The 16902-nt window shown below is 43.6% G+C and overlaps 1 long non-coding RNA gene across 3 annotated transcripts in view; it reads left to right on the forward strand.

The window, feature by feature from the left end:
* The window catches only part of LOC309607941, a 117808-nt gene that overhangs the window by 40412 nt on the left and 60494 nt on the right, over window positions 1–16902 (forward strand). For all 3 annotated transcript variants that reach the window (XR_014232587.1, XR_014232588.1, XR_014232589.1), the window contains exon 3: window positions 14027–14103. This is a non-coding gene — a long non-coding RNA (uncharacterized lncRNA). The remainder of the gene's footprint in view (window positions 1–14026; window positions 14104–16902) is intronic.

Consider the following 16902-nt stretch of genomic DNA (forward strand, 5'->3'; position numbering starts at 1 on the left):
CATAACATGAGTTCCAAAACATTCTACATACAGAGTGAAATTTTTCAAATTGTGAAAGAATCTCTCACTTCATAAAAGAATCACATGAGGGACTTCCCTGGTGGCGCAGTGGTTAATAACACGGGTTCGAGCCCTGGTCCAGGAAGATCCCACGTGCCACGGAGCAACTAAGCCCGTGCACCACAACTACTGAGCCTGGGCTCTAGAGCCCATGAGCCACAACTACTGAAGCCCATGTGCCTAGAGGCCATCCTCCGCAACAAAGAGAAGCCACCACAATGAGAACCCTGCGCGCTGCAACGAAGAGTAGCCCCAGCTCGCCGCAACTAGAGAAAGCCTGTGCACAGCAACGAAGACCCTACACAGCCAAAGATAAATAAATTAATAAATTAATTTTAAAAAGAAAAGAATCACCTGATCCCATTAAGTAGCATCTTCTCTTAATGTTTCCATAGTGTGTGTGTTCACATCAATAGACACTTAACAGGGACTTCCCTAGTGGTGCAGTGGTTAAGACTGCACGCTCCCAATGCAGGGGGCCCGGGGTTCAGTCCCTGGTCAGGGAACTAGATTCCCACATGCATGTGGCAACTAAGAGTTCGCATGCCACAACTAAGGAGCCGGCGAGCTGCAACTAAGGCGCCTGCTTACCACAAGTGAGGAGCCAGTGAGCCACAACTGAGGAGCCCACCTGCTGCAACTAAGACCCAGCGTAACCAAATGGATAAATAAATAAATATTTTTAAAAAATAGAGCCTTGGGCTTCCCTGGTGGCGCAGTGGTTAAGAATCCGCCTGCCAATGCAGGGGACATGGGTTCGAGCCCTGCTCTGGGAAGATCCCACATGCCGCGGAGCAACTGAGCCCATGTGCCGCATCTACTGAGCCTGAGCTCTAGAGCCTGCGAGCCACAACTACTGAAGCCCGCATGCCTAGAGCCCATGCTCCGCAACAAGAGAAGCCACCGCAGTGAGAAGCCCGCGCACCACAACGAAGAATAGCCCCCACTCACTGCAACTAGAGAAAGCCCATGCGCAGCAATGAAGACACAACACAGCCAAAAATAAATAAAATAAATTTAAAAAAAGATTTGAGCATTTCACGATACATAAATTATATCTCCATTTAAAAAAAGAAGAAAAAAAATTAGAGACTTAACAGAGGGAGGGCCTGAAAATTTCTGTCTTCCAAACAACGGAACAATTAGAAAGTAAGCAAATGAAAATGGAAATCTGAAATTCTAATAGTTTAAAATTTTTTAAAAAAGTTATGTAGCTGGTTTTCCTGGACAGGAAGCTAAAATTCTGGGCTGGTATTCAACTCTGGATGACCTTCAAACCAAGCAGGAGCCTCAGCTGGGTGTCTCTGGGCTGCACAGCTGGAAGGGGATGTGCAGTGGGGAAGGCTCAGGACAGGGTGAGAGGCAGGCAGGGGGCCGGGTCTTGCTGTTTGTTCACTGGGGTGTTCTTCACGAGATCCTTTCCTCACCTGGAGCAAGAATACATCTCCTTAAGGTGCCATTTGGGAGTTGAGGAGACTTTTTACCTTCACAGAAAACCCCGAGGAAGGTTGGTTCTGAAGGTTTTCAAGGCCGAATATAAACAGTACCAAGTCTCTGGGTGTGCACTAGTTACCCCTTGCCAGACACCTGCAGCCCAGGACTTGGGGCTATCTCTGTTCTAAGTGACAGATGATATTTTGATATGGTTTTCGCATCATCAAGATACAGGCAAATTCCTTTCTTTATTTTTTTTTAAATCCCTTTCTCAATCTTAAAATTCCTAAGATGGACCTCCTCACCCTATTTAGTTCTGGATCTTTCTTCCCTGTTTGTGTATAGAAAGCTCCCTGGGAGTAAGAATTGGAAGTGGGTTGTCTTTACCCACATCTAACATGTACTTACCTTTGCTCCAAACTCCTCGCTATTGAGCCATTGAATTTCTGAGTGGATGAAGAGATCGATGAGGAATTAGTGCTAATATTAACATTATTGGACTAAAATATGCATCCCATTCTGTGATGAGAATTGCTAAGTGTTCTGTGGGAGTCTGAGGACGAGTAGAGTTGATCCCTGAGTATTAGACTGTCCCTTTTGGTGGCATCTGGATGTGATTTGGCACTTGTGGGGTATGGAGTCTGAGGTAAGGGGTGCCCAAGAGTCTGCTGTGGGTTTTTGAAGCTGAGGAGGTGGGAGGAGGAGACATGAGAGCGGTTATGACAAGAGGGAACTGAGAAAAGTAAGAACATTCAGTGCTTGTTTTGTGCTTCTAACATTTTTGACCCTGGGGAATTTTAAAGGACTTTTTCTAATATTTATCTTAGATGGAGGAGTCATAAATATCCCAGGCACTATGTAGGGGTTGGAAATAAACGGTAAATGAGACGAAGTTCCAGCCTTCAAGGAGCTTTCTAAGTTTGTTTTTTAGCCCCACAAGGACACGGCGGAAATCCCAAGAGAGACACTTTAACTGAGGCCCCAGGGAACACCCAATGCCCAGATGTGTAGACAGAGACACAACTCTCAGCAAAAGCAGAAATCCTTTAGAACGCTGCTGATTGTGAGGAATAAGTCAAAATGGCAAACCTGCAGGATAACATCCTGGCTCATTTCTTTTTTTATTTTAGCCTCGCCACACTGCTTGGGGATCTCAGTTCCCCGACCAGGGATTGAACCTGGGCCATAGCAGTGAAAGCACTGAATCCTAACCACTAGAACACCAGGGAACTCCCATTGGCTCATTTCTTATACAAAGGAAAACACGGAGGGTTTGCTGAAGAAAGGAGGAGAAAGCAGCATAATGGGAACCATGTTGCAAAAATGTAAATTGCTCCCTGGTGATTGCTAAGATCTTGATGACCTGATAAAATTGTGTATAAGGCAGAGCAAACACACCCTTGTGATAAAGCCAGAAATTTCATCCACAGTGAAGGATGCTACCAGAGGCAGGGTCAGGGTGGGTTGGGGAGGATCAAGATTGGTGTCTGGAAAATTAGTTGGGAGGCTGTTGAAACTGTTTCAGTGAGCAGTGTTGAACGTTTGAATGAAGACAGCCACCAAGGGGCAGGTAGGGACAGACGGGACACAGATTTCAAGGCAGGAAGGACTGATGTAAGGGGAAAGTGAGGAAGATGACTGTGATCTTTCCTCACATACCATGTTACCTTGCCATGGGATGAAGACCCCACTTCAGTTCAACGCTTTCACTTTATAGCAAAAGGAAGACATTAAAACCCAGGAAATGGAAACCCTCATCTATGGCTGAACTGAAAGTTGGGGGAGGAGCCCAAGTAGAAGCCAAGTCTCCCTTCCCTGGTCCCACCCCTTCCACAGGTGCTTGTTAGAGCCAGCCAGGCCCTTTCCACACACCTAGGCCTGGGCCACACCCCCTCCAGTGAATCAGAATCCCATGACTGTGACCATGAGCTATTCCAGGGCAGTGCACAAGCTTCTCTTCCTGCCATGACCATGATAGCACATCCTGTCTAGACCACACTTTTTCTCTGTTTCATAACTGCATTACATAATTGCAGTACATTACGTATTCCTACTGATAATTGGAAAGGCGCTGAGTGTTGGATGGAGAACTATGTGCAAACAAAATCCTTCTTCATAGGCCCATTAGCGGTAATAAACTAGAACTAATTCGCAAACATTTCATTGAAACTGCAGGAGAGGGATGCCTTTGGAGGCTGCTCTCCAGTAAAGAAGGGTTAATGGACAATCATTGTTCAGTCAGCAGTTACCAATCTAAGTTTTGTAAAATTGATCATCTCTTTATGAGTTTATTTTAGTAAAAATAAAGAATATTTTTTAACATAAAACACAAATCTTAAAATTAAAAAAAAATTGTGGTAAAATGCACATAGTATGAAATTTACCATTTTTACCATTTTTAAGGGGACAGTTCAGTAGTGTTAAGTACATTCACGTTGTTGTGCAACCATCACCACCATCCATCTCCAGAACTCTTTTCATCTTGCATGACAAGCTCTGTACCCATGAAACAACAACTCCCCATTCCCACTTCCACTAGCCCCCGGTAACCACCATCCTACTTTCTGTCTCTACAAATTTGACTATTTTTCTTTTCTAATTTTATTTTTTTATTTTTATTTATTTTTTTGGCTGTGCCATGCAACGTGTAAGATCTTAGTTCCCTGACCAGGGATCAAACCCGTGACCCCTGCAGTGGAAGCACGGAGTCTTAACCACTGGACCGCCAGGGAAGTCCCTTGACTTTCTTTCTTTCTTCCTTCCTTTCTTTTTGGCTCTGTTGGGTCTTCGTTGCTGTGCGTGGGCTTTCTCTAGTTGTGGCGAGCAGGGGCTACTCTTCATTGCAGTGCACAGGCTTCCCATTGTGTTGGCTTCTCTTGTTGCGGAGCTCGGGCTCTAGGCACACGGGCTCAGTAGTTGTGGTTCGCGGGCTCTAGAGCACAGGCTCAGTAGTTGTGGCGCATGGGCCTAGCTGCTCTGCAGCATGTAAGATGTTCTCGGACCACGGCTCAAACACGTGTCCCCTGCACTGGCAGGCGGATTCTTAACCACTGCACCACCTGGGAAGCCCTTGACTACTTCTTAGAAGTGGAATCTTACCTTTTTGTGGCAGCTTGTTTCACTGAACATAATATACTCAAGGTTCATCCATGTTGTAGCATGCATTAGAATTTCCTTTCCTTTTAAGTTGAATAATATTTCATTTTATGTACAGACCACATTCTGATTACTCATTCATTCACTGATGGACTCTTGGGTTGCTTTCATCTTTTCGCTATTGTGAATAATGCTGCTATGAACATGGGTGTATAAATATCTCTCTGAGACTCTGCTTTCAATTATTTTGGGTATATCCCCAAAAGTGGAATTGCTGGATCATATAGTAATTCTGTTTTTAATTTCTTAAGGAACCACTACACTGTTTTCCATAGTGGCTCCACTATTTTACATTCCCGCCAAAAGTGCACAAGGGTTCTAATTGCTTCATATCTTTGCCAACACTTGTTATTTTCTGTTTTGATAGTAGCTATCCTAATGGTGAGGTGGCATAAAACCTTTTTAGGACATAGGTTTACTAAAGGTTTTGATCTCTCCTACCCCTGACTTTGCATAAAGTCCTAAATTCCTTAATCGCAATGTTTTCATCCAAGGAGATTTTTTGGAACATAACCCCCATGGTTAGAGAAGGAATACTCTATTGTCATCTTAAAGTCTTTACCAATTAGAAAGGTAAAATTTGAATTGTTTTAATTTTCTTTCATTATTAGTGAAGTTGAACTTTTCACTAAATTGTTATTTATGGTTTCTCTGTTGTGAATTGTTTGTGTCTGAATTTCTTACATGCTACAAAATAAAAAAGAAATAGCTATTGACTGCTTTCTATGTGTCAACTACTGTTCTAAGAGCTTTACGTGTAGTTACTCGGTTAATCCTGACCCACCATGAGGCAGGTGCAATTATTATTTTATAGAAGAAACAGAAGCATGGAGAGGTCAATGAACTTGCCCAAGGTCCTACCCAAGGAGTCTGGATTCAGAGCCTGTGTCCTTATGTACAAAATGGCCAATATTTTCTTAATTTATTTGTTTGCTTTTAATTTTTTTCCATTAACTATAAAAATGAAAACAAAACTGTGGTTAAATTTATCAGTCTACTCCTTTCTTTTATTGGACCATTTTATTCTTTTAGCCAGCTTAGAACATCCTCTTCTTTTCAGATAATAGAAAATATTTGGATTTTTGTTACATTAGATGTTTCACATATATGTATTTTCCCAAATAATCATTTCTCCCAAACTATTTATTGAATTATATTTTTCTTCCATTGTTTAGTGATGGCACCTTTCTGCTGGTTTTTATTTCCTAATTGCTGTTTTCTTTTAATGAACACTATATGTTCAGTCATCTCTTGGAGGATACTGAAGTCTCTTTCTGGTTGTTCTGTTCTTTTCACTTCATCCGGCATGAATCTGTCTCTGGAGTGTTGGTGTTGCTAGCTGCTTTCTTCAGTGTTAATTTTTGTGTATTTTGGAATTTTAGTTTCCAGGTTCATTTCCAGGTTTTCTCTCTCTCATGTCTGGTTCCCTAGACCAGCAGAAGATGGGTTTCCAAGACTGCCCTCCGTTCCTCCAATACCTCCTTCTTCAACCCAACCCCTCCCTCTCCACAAATAGCCCTTCCCTTTACCTTCTCTCAAAGTTTTTCACCTCCCCATGTCTGGTCTGCGCTGGCCTGACCCCTCTTACCCCAGGATTGACAGATCCCTGGCCTCCTCTTATATTTTTGAAGTTATGACAGTGGCCTGTCCAGTCTCTTAACCAGTTTTGCTGCAGGGAATGGAAAGTTTGGAAACCATGGTGTTGGATGGGGGAGGAAGAAAGCTCTGGGGGAGGTACCATAAGTGTTTTCCTTTGGTTGTCACTGAGTGTAAAAAAAAAACAAAAAGCAAAAAAACAGACACTTGCAGCACAGTAAGGGTTAACCTCCAGCCCTGGGCCCCAGTGGATCCCTGTAGCAGCAGGGTGAGGAGGGGTGGTGCTGCCATAGGTAAGGCCGGCTGTCCGGCTGTCAGCGTCTATTTGCCTGAAGGTTGACAGGCTTCATGCACAGAACTCACCCAGGCAGAAGCAGCAGCCAAGTACAATGAACTTGACCCAATAATAACAAAGTCTTGAACATTAAATTTTAAGTGCCTTTTTTTGCTCTGTGAGTGTGTGTGAGTGTGTGTGTGAGTGTGTGTGTGTGTGTGTGTGTGTTTGGTTTTTGGTCTTGCATCAGGCTGTAAACTCCTTGGTTGCAGAGACCACATTTATCTTGTTCGCCATGTGACTAGCATGGAAGAGGAACTCAGGAAATATCTGTTGACTAAAAGAGTAAGTGGATGTTGTTTGCCACCATCCCTAGTCCAGTCCTGCCTCCATCCCAGTCAGGAAGAAGGCTGAATGTCAATCCGGAAGCTGTGGTCCTACAAGCTCTGCAAGACCCTGGGGCCTACAGGCATTGCTTGGATGCCCCACTAATGAAGTGGATCACAAAAGACAGGAAAGGCATCTGACCACTGGGCATAGACACCCCCCACACCCTGCAGATTTGGTGTCTCGAGGGTTCCAGTTCAGTGGGTGTGATGCTTAGAAGGAGATGGAGACAGTTACAATATACCTGGATGGCTAGATTTATGAGCACATGTGAGACTTCCCTCAGATCCCCAGAAATACTTCGGCAGAGAAGGGGACTTTGTAGGGGTTGGGAAGAGACGCTAATATTTGGGTTATTACCTTAAGATGACCCCATTTGCATATCCTTGCAGGCTAGTGAGACCCAGAGAAACTCAGGTTACATTTTTGAACTCAACCTTGAAATACTACTTGCACCACAGACTAATTACTACCACTGGGGTGAGAGCCCCTTGTTCTGTTGGGGATAGTGGCAGTGACAGTGGCTCTGGTGGAGTCACTGCAGGTGACCTTGGGTAAGGTAGACTGGAAGTTCAAACAGAAGGAGAATAGAATGCAGTTTCACTAGAGCTTCTGGGCATGTTAGTTCCTCTGTGATGCCCTGGAAAATATGAGGTAAGTGGGTGAGGTTGGTATTTGGAAAGCAAACAGACAAGACAAATGAGTTCTTATTCAAGAGAAATGAGCTTCTAAAGAGTTTGAATCTCTTCCTCAATAAGAGGAGAATCATGAGGGAAGGGACCAGAGCACCTTTACAGTGCCAAGCCTGGGAATGTCCCCATAAAGGTGGGACCATAGATGGGAGTAGGAACGGGGTAGCTATTCAGCCTCTTGAGGAAATCTGAGACAGGCATTTCTTTCCCATCAAGCCCAGGGAAAGAGGCTTCATAGTATCCTTCAGAGAGTTTAATGTGTGTTCCCTGCAGTGTGGAGGACTGGGTGAGCTGGTGGCTGGCTCATTCTGAAAATCAAAAGAACAAATTGGCTAGCTGCCCTGATGGTGGAACAAGAGAGGCTGCTGGGCTGAGAGGCTGCCAGCCTTCCCAGATACCACCACTGGATTTATGACGTTTCCTGTGGACCAGATGTGGGGCCTGACGCAGGGTGATGTTAGATCCTGTCCAAAAGTGTCACCTGGAGGGATTGGTGAGCCTGATAGAGTCCTGCCAGACTTGTAGAGGCTGGAGAAAGAAATATAGTTGACTAGCCTAAGCAGGGCATTTGACCACATCCAACAATCAGGGAGTGAGAAATCTTAGCGAAGGGAAGGAGTTGTCTCCAAAAGTATCCACAAAAGTGCCTAATGAAAGGAAGGATCACCTATGCCTAAAAACCCAGGGATGACTTATGCCATCTCACAGGAGTTCTAGCCAAATAAATCCTCTCCTGGCACCTTTCGGCCTCTCCCTCTCACCACTCCAACCCTGTTGGGGTCCAAGGTCCAAGGAGAGTTAGCAAGATGATGGAGGAAAGACAGAAGCACGCATAAAGGATGACCTGTATAGTAAGTATACAGGAGCAGCTGCTGGGGGAAAAAAACTCTATGTTAAAAAGAGACAAAAGTTAAAGTATTTCTCATGGAATAGTTCCAGCATAAGGACTCCTGGGCTGGATATGGTAATTCCACCATGTTGGGGACCCTGGGTCCTTCTGTCTTGCTGTTTTGCCCTTCCCTGGAATGCTGCTCTCACCTGAAAGGTTGAAATGACCCATCACCACATCCTCTGGGTCCTTATTCCAGCCAGCAGGAAGAGGGAAAGGGGAAGTGGAGCACCATGCCGGCCATCCAGAGCACTATCAAAAAGTTCCTCACTCACTTCACTCAGACCCTTTTGCCCAGAAGTTAGTCACATGGTCACACATAGCTTCAAGGGATGCTGGGAAATGTAGTCTTTATTCAGGATGGCTACAAGTCCACCAAAAATTTGGGAGTTTTATTAGTAAGGAAGAAGAGGTGAATGAATATTGGGGGACAATAGCAGTTTCTGCCACAAAGCAAGAAATGGGAAATGAGAGATCACTGCACACTTCAATTCCCAGTGAAGGCAGCTGGTCTGTATATGGCACAAAGAAAGGGAAGAAGCCTTGAGTTTAAATAAAGTTTGAAGTTTTACCATTACATGAAACCAGACCATTTAATTACTAAACTTTTGGGGAAATTAGACCAGGTGACCTTTGATTACATACAATGACCAGAAAGGTCATGGAACCTGTTTTAAATGTCCATCAAGGAGCAGAAGGAGAATGGGTCCCACAAAATGGGTTTAAAGGGACAAAGAGAAATGAAAATAAAATTGCTTCCTGATCTCACCTTCTATTAGTTAGAGTAGGCTAGGCTGTGGTAATTAAAACACACACACACACACACACACACACACACACACACACACACACACACAAAGTTTCAGGGCTTCACATAATACAAATTTATTTCTTATATAACAGTGCTGAGAAGGTTTGCATTCCAAGAGCAGCTCTCCTCCTCATGGTCTATCAGGAACTTGGATTGATAGTGGCTCTGCCAATTTCAGTTAATGGCTTCCAAGGTCACCTTTGGTGTCAAGCTGCCAATCGTCCAGAAGAAGTGGGAAGAGAAAGGAGGAGGAACGTGGGAGGTTTTTAATAGATCAGGCCTGGAGTTTGGTATGTACACTTCTGCTCACATTCCACTGGAGGTAACTTGGTCTCTGTTGGAGATACCTTGGTCATGTGACCAAACCTGTTTGGAAGGGTGTCTGGGAAATGTAGTATGTGTACCCCAAGAAGAGAGGCGTTTGGCGTGTAGCTGGTGGTCTCCACCATTATGCCCCATGATTTTTCTTACTCAGTGTATAGTTGTACCAATGTAATGGTTATAACGAGTCACCAAAAATCCAGAGCCTTTGGACCAAAGATGATTTCTCGTAGTCTTGTGCCAGGTCTAGAGAATTAACCATTTAATATGTTGGCTGGAACTTTCCTCTAATACACTGAAGGAGTAACAGAGTCATGAAAGGAGAAAGAGAAGGAGGCTGGTACAAAGCTTATAGGTCCTGCACCAGCAATATCCCTGGCATCCGTGCAGACTGGGCTCTGGGGCAGGATGCTTGGGGTGGCACCTACATAGGGTTTAGAATTGTGGAGAGCTCCAGAACCATGCCAGTAAGTTTCATAGCAAATGTTAGAATGCAAAGGAGAATATCCATGTGTAGGTGTTAGAGATCTCCCTCAGGGGGTCACATGAAAAGACGGCAGTTCTGGCTCACACCCTCAAGTCAGGAGCAGTGGACAGGAGGAGTCCACCCATCTCCCATGATTAGTGACACCAAGGAAGAGAGAACAAAAAGAGGAGGCCTAGAACATTTGCAAGAATGATCAGGAACTTGGGCCAGGGGTGTAGTGCTCAGTAAGGCTGAGGACCCTCAGAGCAGCATCCAGGCAGCGGCTTTAAAGTCTGCCACTTACTGCATAGCACAGGGAACTCTATTCAGTGCTCTGTGGTGACCTAAACGAGAAGGAAATCCAAAAAGAGGGGATATATGTATACATATAGCTGATTCACTTTGCTGTACAGTAGAAACTAACACAATATTGTAAAGCAACTATATCCCAATAAAAAGAAAAATAAGTAAAAATCTATGTCATGGAAGAAAAAAAAGTCTGCCATGACTAATGGGGCATCAGCCCCACTAGGGGAGCACTGGACCCACTGTCTAATTACTGTTGTGGTCAGGCTTTTCCTGGCAAAGTGAAACAATGCCATGAACAACTCCCAGTGACAGAGAAAATAATGATCTGCTGAGAGATACGGAAATAGCAGGCGGCCATTAGTAGGAGCCACCAGGATCATTTTAGGATCAAGCATCATGGCCATCACCAAATACTAGGGGCATGGGAAATTGTGACCCAATGATATGGGTTTTATGAAACAGCCCCCCACCCCAAGTGCCCAGAACTCTTCAGAATCTTCCCCTGGCGACTCTAAGGGAGCCACAGCCCAGCAGCAGGAGTGTGAGTGGGGTTCACCCTGCCTCTGTAGCTCCAGACCAGCTTTCCCACCTCATGAATGATGCTCCGATGGCCTGTAGATATAGTGGCACAAGCCACAGACTGTTCAGAGCAACCATCTCCCATATTCCATTTTGTTCCCAACCTGCTCCTCTTCCTGGTTGGTCCTGACTGCGCTCCTTCTACTATCCTAGACTTGCCTGGGAACTCGGGCCCCCTGGCTTGGCACTCAGCTCTCTCCCAGGCCTTATCTGGGGCCCATCCTTCCAGCCTTTCCAACTTCCATTGTCTAGGGTAAGATACCCCTTCTAGTCAGCCCCTGAGGACTGGATCAAGTCTAGACTGGTACTTCAACCATCCTCCAAAGGTGGAGGATGCAGTACTAGTCTTCTGCATTTCTCAGGGTAGCCTCAAGCCCCTCAGGCATGAGGAAAAAGCTCAAGGCAGGTAGGATTGGGCAACCCATGCCAACCCTGGGCAACCCCAATGTTTCCCAGTGGGAGAAATGACGGACTTGAGATGGGACTCCAAAGCGTGAAGGGGCAAGACTCTAGTAATGGAAACACCTGGCCTTGTCCATGGGGTGTGCTTCCTCTGAAGCAGCCTGTTAGGTAAGTAGGTAGAAACCAGCAAGAGCAACCTTCCCTCTACCCACGTGCATTGAGCCACCACTCGGACCAATTTGTCATACAAGAATTGGTCAATCCTTCCTGAAATTTCAGTTGTCCAGGTTGGAGTCCCGAGCTGACAGGCAAAATTCTAGATCATAGTGACTGGCTGGCATCTTCTCCTGCCTGATGGCTAAATTCCACTAGACACCCAACGCAATTCTTGGTGGCATTTGGGTACCAGATAATTCCCATGCCCATTTTGGGTTTTTTTTAGCTTCTATATTTAGATACCAAACCAGAAACAAACACACCGTGTTCTCACCTTCACCTGAGCATGACAAGGTCCAGGTACACAAAAAGTGTCCTGTTGCTTTAAGAATCTGGAAGCTTTATCAGACTGCTTGAAGAACACCTGGGAAAGCCTTGGAGGCAAGGACTATATCTCCAGAGTAGTCTTTTGAGCCAGCAGGGCTCTCATTTCCACCCTTGACTCAACCAACTGGCTGCTTAGGACTCTATAACCAAAGAGCAGTTTATGAACCCAAAGAGTGCATAATTTCCTTAATTTGTGGGCTCATAGATGTCAGCTCTCAGACTCCTGTCTCTTCTTATTGTGAGTTACACTTGTGATCCGGACCTGGAGCATCTCTGAAACGGCATTTACTTTCCACTACTCTGCCCTTTGGCTATTCTTTTTTTTTTTAATATGTATATATTATTTATTTATTTATTATTTATTTTTGGCTGCATTGGGTCTTCGTTGCTGCGCGGGCTTTCTCTAGTAGTGGCGAGCGGGGGCTACTCTTCGTTGCGGTGCACGGGCTTCTCTTGTTGTGGAGCACAGGCTCTAGGCACTCGGGCTCCAGTAGTTGTGGCTCGCGGGCTCTAGAGCACAGGCTCAGTAGTTGTGGCGCACGGGCTTAGTTGCTCCGCGGCATGTGGGATCTTCCCGGACCAGGGCTCAAACCCGTATCCCCTGCAGTGGCAGTCAGATTCTTAACCACTGGACTACCAGGGAAGTCCCTATTCTTTTCTTTTCTTTTTTTTTTTTTGGCTGCGCCGGGTCTTAGTTGCCGCATGCTGGATCTTCGTTGCGGCATGCGGGATCTAGTTCCCTGACCAGGGATAGAACCTGGGTCCCCAGCATTGGGAGCGCGGAGTCTTAACCACTGGACCACCAGGGAAATCCCTTGGCTATTCTTTTTTAAAAATATATTTATGAAGGTATAATTGACAAAAAATAAACTGCACAGATTTAAAGGGTGGACTTCAGTCCGTTTTGTCAAATGTATACACCCGTGAAACCATCATCACAATCCCACAAATTTTCTCTTGTTCTACGTAATTCCCTTTCTCCTCCCCCTCCCCACCCCCATTCCTAAACAACCACTGTTCTACTTACTGTCGCTATAGATTAATAAGCATTTTCTAGACTTTGATGTAAATGAAATCATAAGAAGGTACTTTGGGGGTAGATGGGATGTGACTTCTTTCACTCTGGCTGTCCACTTTTAAGAGACACCATTCTGATGAAAGACAGTTCATCTCAGAGAATCCTGCCAAGAGCTCAAGCCACTTGCCTGTGCAGTGACTAGGTGTTATGAATTCTGGTTAGGCTATATAATTTCTCTACAAGGATACCAATTCTACTTTCTGCTTAATGGATCTCTCTTAACCAACAAGAATAATTTGCACTCTTAAGTTTTTGCCAGAATACATAACCTTGAACATCACTCCCTCCCTGCCAATTCTTATCAGAAACTCAGTTAAGTGAAACAAAGTCCATGTAGGATTCCTCGAAGAGTATGTAGTTCCTCCAGTTCTGCAGATTGTGTAATTACATTCACTGCCCTGTGAATTTGGATTGCATTGCTTTAAACCTTTATAGAATCTCTTATAGGAACTTCCCTGGCGGCGCAGGGGACACGGGTTTGATCCCTGGTCTGGGAAGATCCCACATGCCGCGGAGCAACTAAGCCCCTGTGCCACAACTACTGAGCCTGCGCTCTAGAGCCCGCGAGCCACAACTACTGAAGCCCACGAGCCTAGAGCCCGTGCTCGGTAACAAGAGAAGCCCCCACAATGAGAAGCCCCAGCACTACAACCAAGAGTAGCCCCCACTCGCCGCAACTAGAGAAAGCTCGCATGCAGCCAAAAATAAATAAATAAATTTTTTTTTTTTAAAAGAATCTCTTATAATGAATTGCGCTTTAGCATTATGCTGTCAGCTTGCAGGGACTCAATATGAGTTGGGTATAATGTTGAAGAATTTATAAATGAGATGGTACAATGTTTGGAATTTGTTTTAAAAGATCCCCAGGGGGGAAAATGTGGTATGGGTAGATTAAATGAGTATGACCAAATTTTGTCAGTTGTTGAAGCTTTGCGACAGATACAAGAAGACTCACTATGCTCTTCTCATTACTTTTGTGTAGGTTTGAAAATTATCATTGTAAGCAGAGTTGTTTTTTTTTTAACACAGCTCATCTCAAGACTTAATGAAGCTCAGGTTCTTTATGTCTTGGCACAGAAGGAATTCAGCGAGAGGCAAAGTGATAGGTAAGTAGATTTATTAATATTTTTTGTAAAGCATCTGCAGGAAAATGGGGCTCGAGAGGATGGTCATGTCCCAGGTCTTGGGCAAGTTCCTGGGAAGGGCTGCCAAGTGAGGGTCCTTGGCTTCGGGCAGGAAAGAATTCAAGAACAGAGCCATAGTAAAGTGAAAGCAGAGGTACACATTCCATAGACCGAATGCGGTCTGACTCAGAAGGTGCGCATGGCCCGGAAATATGGGGTGCTTAGTTTTTATGGGCTGGGTAATTTCATTGGCTAATGAGTGGGAGGATTATTCCAACTATTTGGAGAAGGGGCGGGATTTCCAGGAATTGGGCCACTTTTTGGCCTTTTATGGTCGGCCTTGGAACTGTCATGGCACCTCTGGGTGTGTCATTTTGTTGCCAAAAGTGGGGTCCGGCTGGGCTGCTTGCCTCTCTAAAGCCAATACTAGAGGGGCAATGTTGGTGAAAAGGAAAGTTTGCTTTATTTCAGAGGCTGACAACGAGGGCGGGGGGTTGAGGGGGAGACTCCTGCCCAAAGGCCAACCCCCTCCCCCATCAGTGGGCAAGAGCTTTTTTTTTTTTTAAGCTTTACTTTTTTGGTAACTTTTCTCTTTTTTTCTTGTTGGTTAGGTAATGGTCTATCTTAAGAAACTTTTCAACAAACCAGCTTTTGGATTTTGTTAATATTCTCTATTATATAAGTTGTTGTTCTCTATTTCATCTTAGTGTTTCATTCTTTCTTGCTTCTTTGAGTTTGTTCTGTTGGTCTAAGTATTGTTTTAGCCATGTCCAATTTCAACCTGTTGTGTTTTCATTATCAGTCAGTTTTCAGTATCTTTTTTTTTTTCTTTTCATTTATTTATTTGGTCGTGCTGGGTCTTAGTTGCGGCATGTGAACTCTTAGTTGCAGCATGCATGTGGGATCTAGTTCCCTGACCAGGGATCAAACCCAGGCCCCCTGCATTGGGAGCTCAGAGTCTTAACTCCTGCACCGCCAGGGAAGTCCCGGCAAGAGCTTTTATAGGCGGAAGGAGGGGGCTACATGCAGAAACAGCACAGTCAGCTCTGACAGTCATCTTGAAATTGGTCATGCAGTGGCCTAATCAGCGTCATCTTGATTTGTTTTAAATACAGTTAGCCTTCAGTTCCAGGGTGGGTTTGTTCCCATTTCTTTGAGGCCAGTTCTCGGAATTGTGGCCGCTTATGTCATGGCTACAGTCTGGTCATTATGTAGTTAAATTCTTCTACCTGGTGGGGTTTTCAGTATCTACAAGACAGCTCAAAGAATATGGCTCAGAATATTACCTATAGTCCTTGAGGAGGAACTAAAAGTCCTTGACTTCGCTTATTGACTAAATTATTATTATTTTGTCCTGTTTGACTACTTTCCTTTGCTTCTGCATTTTCCTCACTTCTCTGATTAAACTTATTCTTTGGCTAAAGTTTTTCTACAGACAAAAGGCAGACTGAGGACATGGGGTAGGAGTGGGTGTGGGGGAAGGGCCATAGGGTTCTACTCCATTTAGCATCCTAGTGTATTACAGTGAGCCTATAATGAGGCTCAAGGTCTACTGGAAGTTGAATCTTGCTGCCATCTTGGGCCTAATAGGTTCTAACCAATTTTTGTCATATCTTCAATGGCTATGTCATTCTTTTAAAGGTTGTGCTCTGTCCTCTTCCCTCCTGTCTCAACTACAGTATACTTTCGATGAGAAACTAAGGGTAATTTTAAGGCTTAAATAAAATATTTATTTTAATCCAATGCCTAGCACCAAGTAATCACTTAGTAAACAACAGTCATTTATTTTATGATGATTTTATCAGAATTGATTTGTGTGTATTAGTAGCCTGACCTACTTGGAATTTGGAGGTTTCCTTTGATATTGGACAAAGAACAAAGGGGGAAAAATGTCTTCTTTTTGAGAGGTTAGTTATAGGAGGTATTCTGGGAGCTGACTGGATATATAGAATTTCTGGAAGAAATTTTAAGGTTTCCAGAGTCTCAATCCAGAAGATGAAATTTTAGTATGAGATATTTTAACCAAGAGTGCAAAGATAGCTTAATATTTTAAAATATATACAAATTTGTCACACCTGTAAGCCAAAGGAGATAAACCACATGATCATCTAGATTACTGATAGTTAATAAAATTGAACAATTAATCCTATAAGTATATAAAAAAAGAATTCTTAGAACCTAAGAATAGAAAGATACTTCCTTATCATGCTAAAGAATCAACAAACAACATAACACATACTGAAGCATTCCTATGATTAGGCAAATTTCTCACTATGGCCAATATCATTAACTATTATTTACATTTCCTAGACAATCATACATTGGAAAGGAGGAAAAGATCAAAGTATTCTTACTTGCAGACTTGATTATCTTCCTAAAAAATCAAAGAGTATCAACTGTAAAACTATTAAGGGCAGATATGTGGACAATTGCAAAATAATATATAAAAGCAATAGATTTTCTATTTATCAGCAACAGCCTGTTGGAATATATAATTAGAAAATTCTCATTCCCAATATTGATATATAAAATACTTAAGAAACATACTCAAAAGAAACACATCCATTCACATCCCTGGAAAGAAGATTACAAATGTTTTTGAAGGACCATAAACATTAATGCAAATACCCCTAGTTCTTGATTGTGAATCCTCATTATTGTAAATATACCAATTTCCCCAAGTTATCTTTGAATATAAGGTAATTACACTAATAATAGGATTTTTAATGTAATAAATTTTCAAGAGATTTTTTGGGGAAAAAAAAAAAAAGAATGAAAGGG

The sequence above is a fragment of the Balaenoptera borealis genome (assembly GCF_965194805.1).
Source record: "Balaenoptera borealis genome assembly, chromosome: 12".
Classification (NCBI taxonomy): domain Eukaryota; kingdom Metazoa; phylum Chordata; class Mammalia; order Artiodactyla; family Balaenopteridae; genus Balaenoptera; species Balaenoptera borealis.